We start from the raw sequence: 12,727 nt of genomic DNA on the forward strand, positions 1-12,727 counted from the left end.
TACTAAGCTGAAGAGCCAGTATTATCTGAGGACTGTTCTGGCGGTCATGTGGCCAGCATGACAGCACTAAATGCTGTTACCTTTTTACTAAAGTGGTACCTATCTATCTACTTGTATTTGCTTGCTTTTGAACTACTAGGTTGGTAGAAACTGGTACTAGTTTTGGGAGCTCACCCCAGCATGTGGTACTCAGGCCTCAAACTGCCAATTGAAAATATTCTACTCATTATTATTATTATTATTATTCCCAAAAGCAAACATTAATTTTGCCATTTTACATAAGGAACACCATTTTTATTGTGCCATTCTATATAACTGGACTTGAGCATCCATGAATTTTGATATCCACAGGGCATCCTGCAACCAAAGCCCAACATATAGTAAGGGCCCACTGTACTACTGAAAATATCCAGTAACAAGAATACAACTTCTGTTCCTTCACTTGTGTGGTGCAACATAACTACAAAAGAAAATGTCCATTGATTTTAGGGGGGGGGGGGATGAACACACACCATTTAAATAACACAGACTGAGGTAGGCAGCTTGACATTAAAAAAATGCCTGTAACGTATTGTGCTTAATACCATGGGCATCCTTCAAATGAAATCTCAGGATAAACAGGGATCAATAAGTAATTGTTTAGCATCTTTGAAGGATTGAAGAATTAATTTAATGGTGAAAGTTAACAGAATACCAATTGATTTCATGAAGAAATATTGAAAGGATTTGTGAAATATAAAAGCAGAGTTACGTATTTTGGACAATAGGGTATCAAAAAAGTATGTTTTTTGCAGACATCTAGGGGCCAAACTAGGCATAACTCTAAAGCCTTGTGTGGCATTTCTCATCATACTTTCCTTAAAATGTGAACAGGGACTACACACTCTCCCCCGTCACAACTTTCTTCATGTTCCTTACATACACAGTGACATGTCAGAAAAGGAGATAATCCTGTTTATGTGGATGCTCTTCACATAAGCAGGAACACTGTGCAGTCAAGGATCTTGCTCTCACGTCAATAGGAATTTCCTTGTGATTATTATTATGGTATTTATACCCCACTCTTCAGCCCTACAATTGTTATTTTTAATTAGACGGTTCTCTGCCCTCAGGCTTACAATCTAAAAAGACATGACACAAAAGGAGAAGGGAATGATGGTGGGGAAAGGGATCAGGTCCAGCAGTTCTCTCTCTCTGAGGCCTGGACCAAGGCAGATGGACTGGAGGGAGGGCTCTGCTTATGAATCGGCCCGATGGTGTTGGGTCTGTCTGTTCGCTTCCTCCCAGGCCCAACACCATCAGATGCCATGGAGGGAGGGCTCTTCTTCTTAAGGATAGGCCCGATGGCGATGCATTACTGTTCATGTTAAGAAAGCAACAATGGAGCTGGGGGGAAATTAGTCAACTACATTGCTCCCACCTTGAAGAAAAAGTGGGGAGAGATGCCTGAATGGGGCTTACATACTATCAAAATTCTTCTAGCTTCTCTTGAAATTCCTCAGATGTTTCACCTAGGTTGCATCCACACTGTGGAAATTATCTGGTTTGGCACAACTTTAATTGCCATGTCTCCATGCTATGGAATTCTGGGAATTGTGGGAACTACAGTTCCCAAAATTCCATAACATGAAGCCATGACAGGTTAAGAGATGATATAATAGCTCTGTTTAAATATTTGAAGGGATGTCATATTGAGGAGGGAGCAAGCTTGTTTTTTGCTGCTCCAGTGAACAGGACCCAGAGCAATGGATGCAAGCTACAGGAAAAGAGATTCCACATCAACATTAGGAGGAACTTCCTGACAATAAGGGCTGTTCAACAGTGGAACACACCCCCTTGGAGTTTAGTGGAGTCTCCTTCTTTGGAGGTCTTTAAACAGAGGCTTGATGGCCATCTGTCGGGGATGCTTTGATTGAGAGTTCCTGCATGGCAGGGGGTTGGACTGGATAACCCTTGTGGTCTCTTCCAAATCTATGATTCTATGAAAGTTGTGCCGAACTGGATTATATCTGCAGTAAGGATGCAGCCCTGAAGAGAAATTATAGAGCTGAGTTTGACTCACTTAGGGAGAATGATGAGTACCCCCTTATTGGGTAGTATCCCCTTACTGGGGGTGGAATTCAGAGACATAGCCATGTTATTCTGGGATATCAGTATGCAAAAGGATCTTGTAGAACTGTGGAGACTAACTGTGGGAAAGAAATTCTAGCATAAGCTTTGCTAGGCTAAACCTACTTCCTCAGATGCATGGAGTGAACTTGGTGCCTAGAAAAGACTTTTATAATAAGACTGTATGAATAATCAAAAAATTTGAAACCATGTGTATATGGTGATGCAATGACAAGTTCAATTTTGTCCCTCAATTGCCATAGTTAAAATGGAACTTGTCACTTCATCAACACAACCACAAATTTTGCAATTCTGTGGCTATACATACAGGTTGCTTATAAAGGTCCTTCCTGGGCAGCCAGTTCATTCCATGTGTCTGAAGAAGTAGACAGAGGCCTCGACCAGACAAGGCAAAAGGAACAGCCAGAGGCCACTCCCAGCCCAATTGCTGTGGAAGTGACCAGATGCCATGTTTCGAATTGGCCATGACAAGGAGTGGATAAAGTCCACTCCTTTTTCCGCTTGGTTTGGGCTGCCTGAGGTGGCCTCAGCACAACCCCAGCACGGCTTTCTCCTGGTTTGGGCCTGTGCGTCATCTAAGCATCAAGCCCCCAACATGGCCCGATGGCAGACCTTTTGGCCCATTTGTTTTGGGCCCTAGTCTAGGAAAGCTTATGCTACAACCTCTTTCACACAGTTATTTTCAAAGGTGCTATAAGATCCCTTTGTAAATCTGTAGCTATACAACTCAGTACAACAATCTTTAATGCACTGCCAAAACAACTATTAACCTAATAAGAACTAAACTAAAAGAATTCATCAGCTTTTTTGTGGGTTTTTCGGGCTATGTGACCATGTTCTAGAAGAGTTTATTCCTGACGTTTCACCAACTGTTTACAGAGAATCCCTCGGAACAGCGGGAGTTGGTGCTTTGTGGAATGGTGGAAAAACACAGGGAAGGTGAGCAGATACAGCGTGAAGGAAGGGGTCACAGGGACAGGACACAAGCATCAAAAACATATCCATAGGTTTTTTTTAAAATTAACATACAAATAAGAACATCATAAGATCATAGACACGCCCAAAAAGGGCTCCCAAAGAGCATATAGTTTAATACCCTGTTGATTCTGCAATAAATAAATACATAAATCATCCACAATTAAACTCTCTTAAGAGTTCCCTGGTGATCTAACCTATTGTGCTTGTGTATTTGAGAAGTAAGTTTTTTAATAATAAGCTCCCTCTTAGTTCTGAACCAGTGTGAGGTTTGAATGTAAAATACCTAGTTATTCTAGTTACTATATTCTTTTATGTTTTGGAGGTGGGGGGATTAAAAGTTACTTAATACCTTTTAAGGTGTTGTTAATAAACATAAAATCTGAAAGTTTGTGGGGGAAAGAAAACATTCTCAGAAAATGAGACTACAATGATTTATAGAGACAGAGAGAGGAAAATGTACAGCTGAGGTATTCATTAATAGAGATTTTATGGAGAAGAAATAATACAGGATCAGAAGGCTGGAAAGCCAATTAGAGAATCCAAGGGTGAAAAGCCAAACCTTGAAGAAAGAAGTGATAATCTTAGTCAGCTAGAGAAAGGATTAGCATGGAGAGGTGATAATAACTGTTTTGTGGTTGAGAGTGGAGAAAAAAAGACAGTAGGGGGAAAAAACTAAAGTAAAAAGTGATGTACAGAAAAATAAAAAGGAAAAGATTGGAAAAAGGTGTTACATTATATTCAGTTTTAATTACTGAATTAGTGGACTATTCAGAAGAACTTCTTAAATTTAAATTGGCTCAATTTATCATAATTTTCTCAAACAGACATCTTGCAATTGAGAATGGGAACCTTAGTTCCATCCCCTAAGCCACTTATTCCTGTCTTATTTGAGGGTGGCAGAAATCCCACAGTGAACTCTTTTATCTTTTTCTTTTCTTTCCCTTACTTCATAGGCGCTCTGAAGGAAAACTTGTTTCTATGAATTAACCATTATATTTTGTTCCATTGAGGCCTCTGCATCAGTCCTAATCCTGCTTTCTTTTTGAAGGGCTCTATGGCATAGCCTAGCTTTACAAATGTTAAAGGTAGGCTAAGGAGGTGCATGTGACGCCACCCATGTTTTCGAGGCCCTAAAGCTTCTTCCTCCCCTCTCAAAAATGTATAATAATGAAACAGTCCCCTGCTAGAAATTCTACTGATCACAATTCACCTTCAGAAGGCATTATAGAGTATCCATGTTTCAGTCAAAATGATTTTTAAACAACAACAGCCCATTTGAAAGTGAACTTCTAGGCTGTTATGAGCAGCACTATTTTCTGATGTTTTGGGCATAAATGATATCCCACATTACCCCAGATGGAGTATGGCCTACTGTCCTCCATTATTACCTAAGCAAAAGGACATGTACTCATCACACCCAAGTGAGATACTCCTCAGCAAATGCTGTCTTCCAGATAATCTAGGAAGTCGCTAATGCGACTATCCTAAATAATCAGGAGGTGCAATGTTTACCCACATTGATCATCTTACCCCCTCCTCAGTGTGTTGTCAGATTGGATTAATTCTACCTAGACAATCACACCCCTCCATCTAAGTGTCAGCTAGGCAATTACACACCTTTGCCAGGCCTTAACTTTGCCCTTTAAAAGCTCCTAATTTTCTATTCTTGGTGTGCTAGTCTAGATTGAAGGGGGAATCTATGTCCCTCTGGCCTAGCTCCCGGCACAGTCATTCACCCCATGACTGAGTCCCATCTCCATCCCAACTAATTCGGCTCCGGGAAAAGCCTCAACTGGTGTAAGTATCACCTTAGTTTTGCCTCCATCTGCTCAAACTTCCTTCTTGATTTCCTGAGCCTTGTGTGAGTATGTGTGCGCTAGTGAATTGCTATGTGATTTTTCTCCCCTTTTAATAAAAATAAGACTTTAATTGAAGAAGCTCGTCTCTCCTCCATTTTCTTAGAAATTATTCGGTCCCTCAGTATACAGACTGGGAAGTGGTTCCATAGGGTCCTTGTAAAAAAAAACCTCTCAATAGCTGAGCTAATTAATATTCCCCTAATTAGCCCCTTCATTACAAGGCCATAGGGTTTTGTCAACATGTCCAAGAGCAGAACAACACTGGCCCCCAGACTGAAGAAAATTGTCTTTCTTGTTTCATACGAAGACTTCCACAGTTTCAGTGCTTGGCATCTCAACATAAGAGAACAGAAAGACTAAGAAAAGCTTCAGTTATTTTAAATCTGCTGTCAATCTAACTAGGCAGTGCTAAGCCAGATGGACCAGTGGTCCAATTCAGAGTAAAGCAATTTCATTTATAGGTCAGTACCAATACGACAGTATAAAGACTGCACAGATGCTAATGCCAAGGAAGACTCTAGCAATGATAGCTATGTACTGTATTTATTTCAACAATTTGTTTTGTTTTGTTTTGCACAGGCTGACCTGGCACTGAAATGTGCTCCATATCTATAAACTGAGAATAAAATTGAGCGAGTCTGTTGTCTTAGAGGGCTTTGTTTCTGTGCCTGATTTCAAAATCAGCCAATTTTTATTTTATTTTATTTCATTTTATTGCAGCCCCACAAGTTTGGCTTCTGAAATTCTTCCTCATTAACAGCATTGTCAAATTGTAAGTAGCCTGTGTGATTCAGCTTTTGCATTGGCATAGAATGGCCATAATTATATTGCCGCTTTCTGCAGATATAACAGCCTACTTAGATTTTAATCAATGCAGTGTGCTTTCCAGACCGTACAGTATCACCAGCATTATGGGTGTGCAATCTGTAAGACATTCAGGCACAGAAGATGCTGTTGGTGCCACTTAATTAAAGCCATCTAAAATAAAGTGGGATTAAATATGACATCTAATTTCATGTTCTGTAAATTGCCAGTTGCTCCCCCACAATATAAAATGTCCAGAAATATCTTGAAATTAGTGTGCTAATCACTTTTGGATAGCCTTCTTTGTGCAGTGACTAGGTAGGCAGCTTGGAAGGATATTTCGTGGTAGTGAGATCTTCCTGTGGGGTGAAAAAGCCTCCTCTTCTCACTGATTTTCATTGGACATTAAGAATTCATAGGACTTTGGAAATAGCTCTCAATAATACATGTATTTAGGCTCTTAATTAATCAGCATTTTCCCCAGGGTTTCTTGATATAATTGTATCTTATGATAGCTAAAGACTCAGTTGCATATAGTAAGAACTGAGTTCATAAACTACCATCATAAAAGAGCTGTGGGTCTGTAACTGGTTTATGCTAAATGCATTATAATGTTGCCATATGCATTAATTTATTGGTGGCAGTGCTACACACAAGTGGTTCCTTGTTGTTGGCTTATCATTCTAAACTAGTGCCAGCTCTGACTATGATTTGATGAAAGATAAGTCATTTCCAGGTCTCTTTGATTTCCAGTGGCACAAAATTTAAGGGCATGTCCAATTAGATGGAAAACTTGCATGATGCAGAGTTTGTGGATGGATAACAATGAATTGGTGACAGTCAAAAATATATTTTTGCTGTTTTACCAACAAATATATAGGCATCAATGATGTAATGGAACCAGGGCTCACAAGATGAAAGCAGCAGGACTTTTGAATTAGCAAGGATGATTGAGATTTCCATCTGCCATGTACAATTTTTCTCTCTCTATTCCACATTTACCTGCAACCTACATAATAACTGATCAGAAAAATATTTGATTTCCCCAGTAATAATAGTTTTTTTTTAATGAACAAACTCTGTTGTAAGGCAAATATATGTGCACAACTTCATCCTGAATGGTGTTTGGCTAAAAGTCATGGAGCATGAAAGACACCTATTCCTGATGATAATGGAAATTTTTCAGACTGCTTTGTTGATATGGATTATTTCAGCTTCTTATAGTTATGTATGCACTGGAGTGGAGGAGGAAATTATGGGTATTTCCATTCTGATCCCTCATTTTGAAGTTACATAGATTATCACAAGGGGGATAGGATTGCTCCCCTGTCCTTATCCCATCCACGACCCAAGTGAAATTGATTGCACAAATCATTGTCACACTGCAGCTGACTGAAAAGTGTTTTCAGCCATCAGCTGAAAACGCCTTCAGCTGTCATGGGAGTAGAGAAAAGGCAAATGTGGGTTAGGCTAGCAACAGTCAATCACGAGCCAGCTGACTTTAGCTAATGAAATGCTGGCTGGGAGGAGATAAAAACCCCATTAGTAACAGTTGGAAAGTTAGATAGGGTTTGGTCTTCAGAGTGTTAGGGTCTTGCTCTGTCCACAGAGGGACAGATTTTTAGGGTTCCAGGATAGGACTCTGAGGGCTATAGTCCAGAGAGGAAGGACTTAGTTCCTGTGTAGAACTCTAAGTGAAGAAGTTTTAGAGAAGAAGATATCTTAAGGGATATAATTAGCCTGAGTGGCAGAAATATTAGTTTGGTTTAAGAAAAGATTCTATATAAGGACGGTGTGAGTGCCCTTGAAGACTAGAATATTGATATTCTGTAGAGATTTATATAAGAAAACCATTATTATAACAGTGATAGCTAAGAAAGAAACTTGACCATCTGAAATAAGAAACACAAGTGCCTGTAAAATCAATTGTTTATTTATGTTTATTCAAGTAATTTTTCTTAGAAACATCTATGGAAAAAGAGCCTCAAACAACTGATATAGATACGCTTATGTTGTGGCGGCTTTTTTACCCTGATGAGATAGCAGCCCACTATTTGAGGGAGGCTTTCCAAGATGGATTCTAGATTCTGTTTCAGGAACAACACCTTTATGGTGCTGAATTTAAAATTTGTTGTGGGCTTAGAACAGATAATTAGAGTTAAAATATGAAAGGGATTGGGCAAAGGGAAGTTGCTTGAATACTACCCTTCAGGACCCTGTCCCCAACCTGAGTTTATTTCCATTAGGTGTGGTACTGAAGATGCATTCCTAGCCGTAAGATGCATTCCTAGCCTCATCCCGTTCCGTGCACACCCATGCACGCCCCTGTTTTGGAACACAATGGGCCCGTTTCAGGGCCCATGTGATAAACTTCACCATCTTTCATATACCAAAGGTGAATCATTTAATGATATCCCTTTGTATCTGTGTACTATTTGGTACACTTTTTTGATGTAGCTGTTGGAGAAGTGAATTGACATGGGATTGAAGCCACGTTCGTGAACTGTTGCATTAAGTCATCATTTTGATTGTTTCTAGTCATCCACCCAGATGATTTTGAGCTGCTGGGATCTTCATTTGATGGCATGTTTTAAATAGATTGGGCCCTTCCTATGGGGTGCTTGGTGTCATATGCTGCTTTTGAAAAGTGCCTGGTGTCTTATGCTGCTTTCTTGGGTGGGTTATAGACCGCCGCTTTGAGGTGGTCTGCTGCCGCCGCCGTTTGCTCCGTAAGGGAGCCGCCGCAGCCACACCGCGCAGCTCCCTTGCGGAGCAAAAAAGAAGCTCCAAAATGGAGCTTCTTTAAGCGGCGACTCTATGATGTCGCGAGGCGCCAGGGGCGGACTCGCGATGTCATAGACGCCGCGACACGTTCGGACGCACAGCGTCTGATACGTAAACATGGCGGCCCCCATGTGGAAGGGGCACCGCCATGTTTTACGTATGGAATACGTACTAGGGTTAGGGGGGTGCGGAAGCACCACCCCTTCCTAACCCTAATACGTATTCCATATGTATTTTTTGGCGGTTTGTAACCCGCCTTAGAATGGGCTGCCAAATTTAAAGACTCTTTCACACAGCAAAAAGTGATGGGAGCATAGTGACATCATGTGACGTCATCATAATCATGTCATTATCCCACAAATAAAAAGTTATTTTAGCACCACTTTTCATTCATGGGACTTTACCATAAATGAAAAGTGGAACTAAAATTACTCTTGATTAGGGGGATAATGATGTGATGATGTGGTGATGTCACACAACGACATCTGATAATCCTCAAGCAATTATGTGATAGTGATGGGAGCATCCTGCTATGCTCCCATCACTTTTCGCCATGTGAAAGAGTCCTAAGACAGAGTCCAGGGGAGTTGTTCAGTATTTTGATGACTTTCTCTTTATTGGGAAATTTGGCATAGGTCGCCGTATCATCTTAATGGAAGAGTTTGGCTAACTACAGTATGTGGGAGCTTGGTATCTCTTTAGCACATGGAAAAATAAAGGGCCCTTCCCAGGAACTAATTTGCCTAATCACTGAAATTATCATGCTAAATCTGTTGTGCTGGATGTGTCTGCAGAAGGTCCAGGACTTAAAAGGTAGCAATGCTAATTGCCTTGATTGCAGGAAAGCTTTTCTCAATGTAATCTTGTCAATGTAATCTTCCTTGAGAATCTTCTCTGTAGTGGATGAGACAAGTGTTCACCCAAGGAGATAATCTGCTCACCTGCCAAAACCAAAGGGATGTCGACACAACAGCCCTTTAGCCCTACTCCAGGTGTAGCCTTATTGCCTATATGAACTGCCTGAAGCATGCCATATAGTAGAGCCCACAATTGAGACCATGGCCAGATATGGCTGGTGCCCGGCATGCTAGTTATAACTGTCTGTGAGGGGCCTGATTAGCAGACATACTCCACAGTTCTATTTGCCAACTGAATCCGTACCATCAGCAGAATCACCCATCTCACCTGAGCTGTGGGCATATCAGTCAATCTCTTCAGTGTATGTGAAATCAGCCACTGGCACAGAAGACACATCATCAACCTCTTCCTACTATTCATCTGGTCCTGGAGTAGCTTCCTTCTTCTTACCCTGCTCAAGAGCATCAAGACGGGTGAAATTTTATTTAGCCATGCTAGTCTTAATGACTAACTTTCCTGTCCTCATCCCTCCTTTCTTATGTGCCCTATGGTGCCTGCCCTTCTCTAGAGCCTGTATCCTAGACAGAATTACTTTGGTGATGTCAACTCCTTCATCCTCCTCTAATGAGGAAGAGACTGCTGGTGGAGGGGTAGTACCTTTAGTCAGAGCCATAATTATGAGCTAATCCAACACTCAAGGACTTCACAATTAGCTAAATGATGAGTGCAAGTATAACAAAATCAAAAAACAAAACAAAACAAACACTCTCAAAGTCCATGAGGCTGAGTCTATAAGCTAGCCCACAGCACACACTACTCACTATGAAGCCAGGCCCAGATGAAGTACATTCAGGGCTAAGTTGGGAGCTGTGTTCAGGGCTACACATAACTAAGTCTTATAATTGGGGCCTAGAGATGACCTAGGGCCTAAACATAGCTAAGGTCTATAATGACACCTACATGGGCCTAAAAGCTAACAGGGTGAGGTCTATAATCAAGGCCTACTAGGGGCCTAGAAAAGGTCTAGGTCTATAATTGGGACAACACATGATCTGGGGCCTAAATAGGGCTGACACCTATAATAGGCCTATACAGTTGTAGGTCGTTAGTTGAACCTGAATACAAAACACCCAAATAGGCACTGTCTTCTGAAATTCTGTCTAGAATATAGGAATTGGTTCATCATACAGAATCTGTTCATTTAGCATGCTGTGTGCCATCATTTGAAATTATTTTTTGCATAAATATTGACAACTTTGTTGGATCACATTGTAAAATGAAACAACCCAGTTCACATTTCCCAGATAAATCTGTGTATCAGAATACAATTATCCTTCAGACAGCACACTTCTCCAAATGTTGTGATGCAGTTCATAGCTCAAATGGTGCATGCAGGGATGTGTATACTAGGCAAAGCTATGCAGAAATGTATATATTGGAGAAAATTGCCTCCAAATATGCACAGTTTTAGGGGGAAATGTATCTGTTAGAGAAGATGAGAGAGAGAGAGAGAGAGAATGTTTGAAGTTTTTTAAAGTAACAATCGCAGCTACTTCTACAAAAACTCACAGACTGATATGAAAATTGAACGGAAGAGACTTGTGATTGAACATGTGTGCAACTGACATGAGTTTTCTTTATCTTAGGATGGAAAAGATCTTGCATTTTGAATGTATGAACTGTAGCAGAAAGTCTTGTTAAAAGAAGCAAATGTAATTCATGAAATGTACTGGGAACATCCATAGAACTGGAAGTTTTGTTTTCAAGCCTTGACTGAACAGTTTAGTAGAAGCAGTAGAGCAGTTCTGAATTACCAGTATCCATTTGTATTGTGAATTGTTCTCATCCAAAAGAGAAAAGTTTAAAACTGCCACAACAGATTAGTGTCTGATTATTACATACTTATTTTAAGTAATAAATCCCATCATCCAAAGATAACTGAAGTAAAGATTATATGAAGCTTTGGTTTCATAAGGTAACCAGAAATAAAATGAGTGAATGCCTGTATCTCCCCTGCACTTCCTATTTGATAAATTGCCTGATCCCATCAAATTTGGTTTAATAATCTAAATAATAAAGCTTTCTTTTCTAGAGTCTCTTTTACTTGGCTGGCTGCAATTGTATCCACTACATGTGAATCATTAAGTTATAACTCAAATGAAATATGTTTATAAGGCCTTTATTGAACTATGAGCTAATGGATACATACTATTATACCACATCAACTTATTTCGGCAGCAAATTATTTAGCAGAAGGGTGGGGTGTTTCATGCTTGGGCCAACATTGATCAAATTTTATGCAATACAAAGTAATGAAGAAGTTTGCATGAGAAGCAGAGTCACTTAGAAATGTTATGGGCGAAGCAGCAATGTTAATATGTGTCATTTTCTTCTGCTTCCAAAAGGCAGCTGAGGAAGGATGTATCCTGATGCAGCTCTATTAATGTGGAACATTTTCTCTTGATCAGTAACTACTTCTTAAAAATAGAAAAGGCAAAATGGAAACTTCAGTTATCACTGAACACAAAGAACCTCCATTCATCTTTTGATAGGAGTAATGAGCAGAAGGCAGCCGTTAGTCATCCGCTGCAGATTTCCAGTAGAGAGACTCTGATAATTTGATTGCTCATTTTGAAATAGAATTTCTCCCTCTGTCCCTGGAAGGTTTTTCTTTTTCTTGGCAGCTTTGATAGGTAGTTGGTTTCACAGGAAGGCAATGAATAATGACTTACAAAATTCTTCCTGTTGGGTTTAGCATGTTCACATTCTCCTCCTCTTTCATCTACACAGAGGCCCAAACCCTCCATACCTGTAGAACCTTCAGAAAACAAAGCATAGGTAGCTCACTTGTTCTACCTAAACATTTTTCAGTTGTCCAAATGGAGGTGGCTGTGCCTCACAGGAAACAATTTGACCTCAGGAAGCCATAGGAGCAGAGGAATATGTGAAACCTGCTGAGGAATCTTTCCTCCTTTGCAATTTCTCCATTGTTTGGAAAACTAAAAACTTGCTGGCAGATTAAAGATGCATGGAGTTGTGGTAGCATGACTAAAACTGATAGCTTCCCTTAAACCTCCCTACATGCTTCTTGCAAACTGATGTTTTGTTTTTAAAATATTTTACTTTAAGTATGATTGAGGGTCTAACTTTCTTATTAAATGGAGTGTGTGGGAAATGGGAGCCAAACCAGCTCTTTCTTACTAAGGAGATATTCAGATGCCTAGCTTACCATTCAACGTAAACAATATTGGCCTGGATGAACCAATAATTTATTTCAGTATTAAGCAACTTATTATCAGCTCATTAAAAAAAAT

The 12,727-nt window shown here is 40.1% G+C and overlaps 1 long non-coding RNA gene across 2 annotated transcripts in view; it reads left to right on the forward strand.

Moving 5' to 3' along the window:
* Positions 1-12,727, forward strand: part of LOC149316952 (uncharacterized) — a 45,536-nt gene that overhangs the window by 17,345 nt on the left and 15,464 nt on the right. Inside the window, exons 1-2 of one of the 2 annotated variants that reach the window (XR_016280724.1) lie at positions 3,008-3,069; positions 5,688-5,739. The exons of the other annotated variant lie outside the window; for it this stretch is intronic. This is a non-coding gene — a long non-coding RNA (uncharacterized LOC149316952). Of the gene's footprint in view, positions 1-3,007; positions 3,070-5,687; positions 5,740-12,727 lie in introns of those variants that run through there. 2 annotated transcript variants of the gene reach the window in all.

This window comes from Sceloporus occidentalis, unplaced genomic scaffold (genome assembly GCF_023333645.1).
Source record: "Sceloporus occidentalis isolate IW3139 unplaced genomic scaffold, rSceOcc1.0.p SCAF_3, whole genome shotgun sequence".
Lineage (NCBI taxonomy): Eukaryota > Metazoa > Chordata > Lepidosauria > Squamata > Phrynosomatidae > Sceloporus > Sceloporus occidentalis.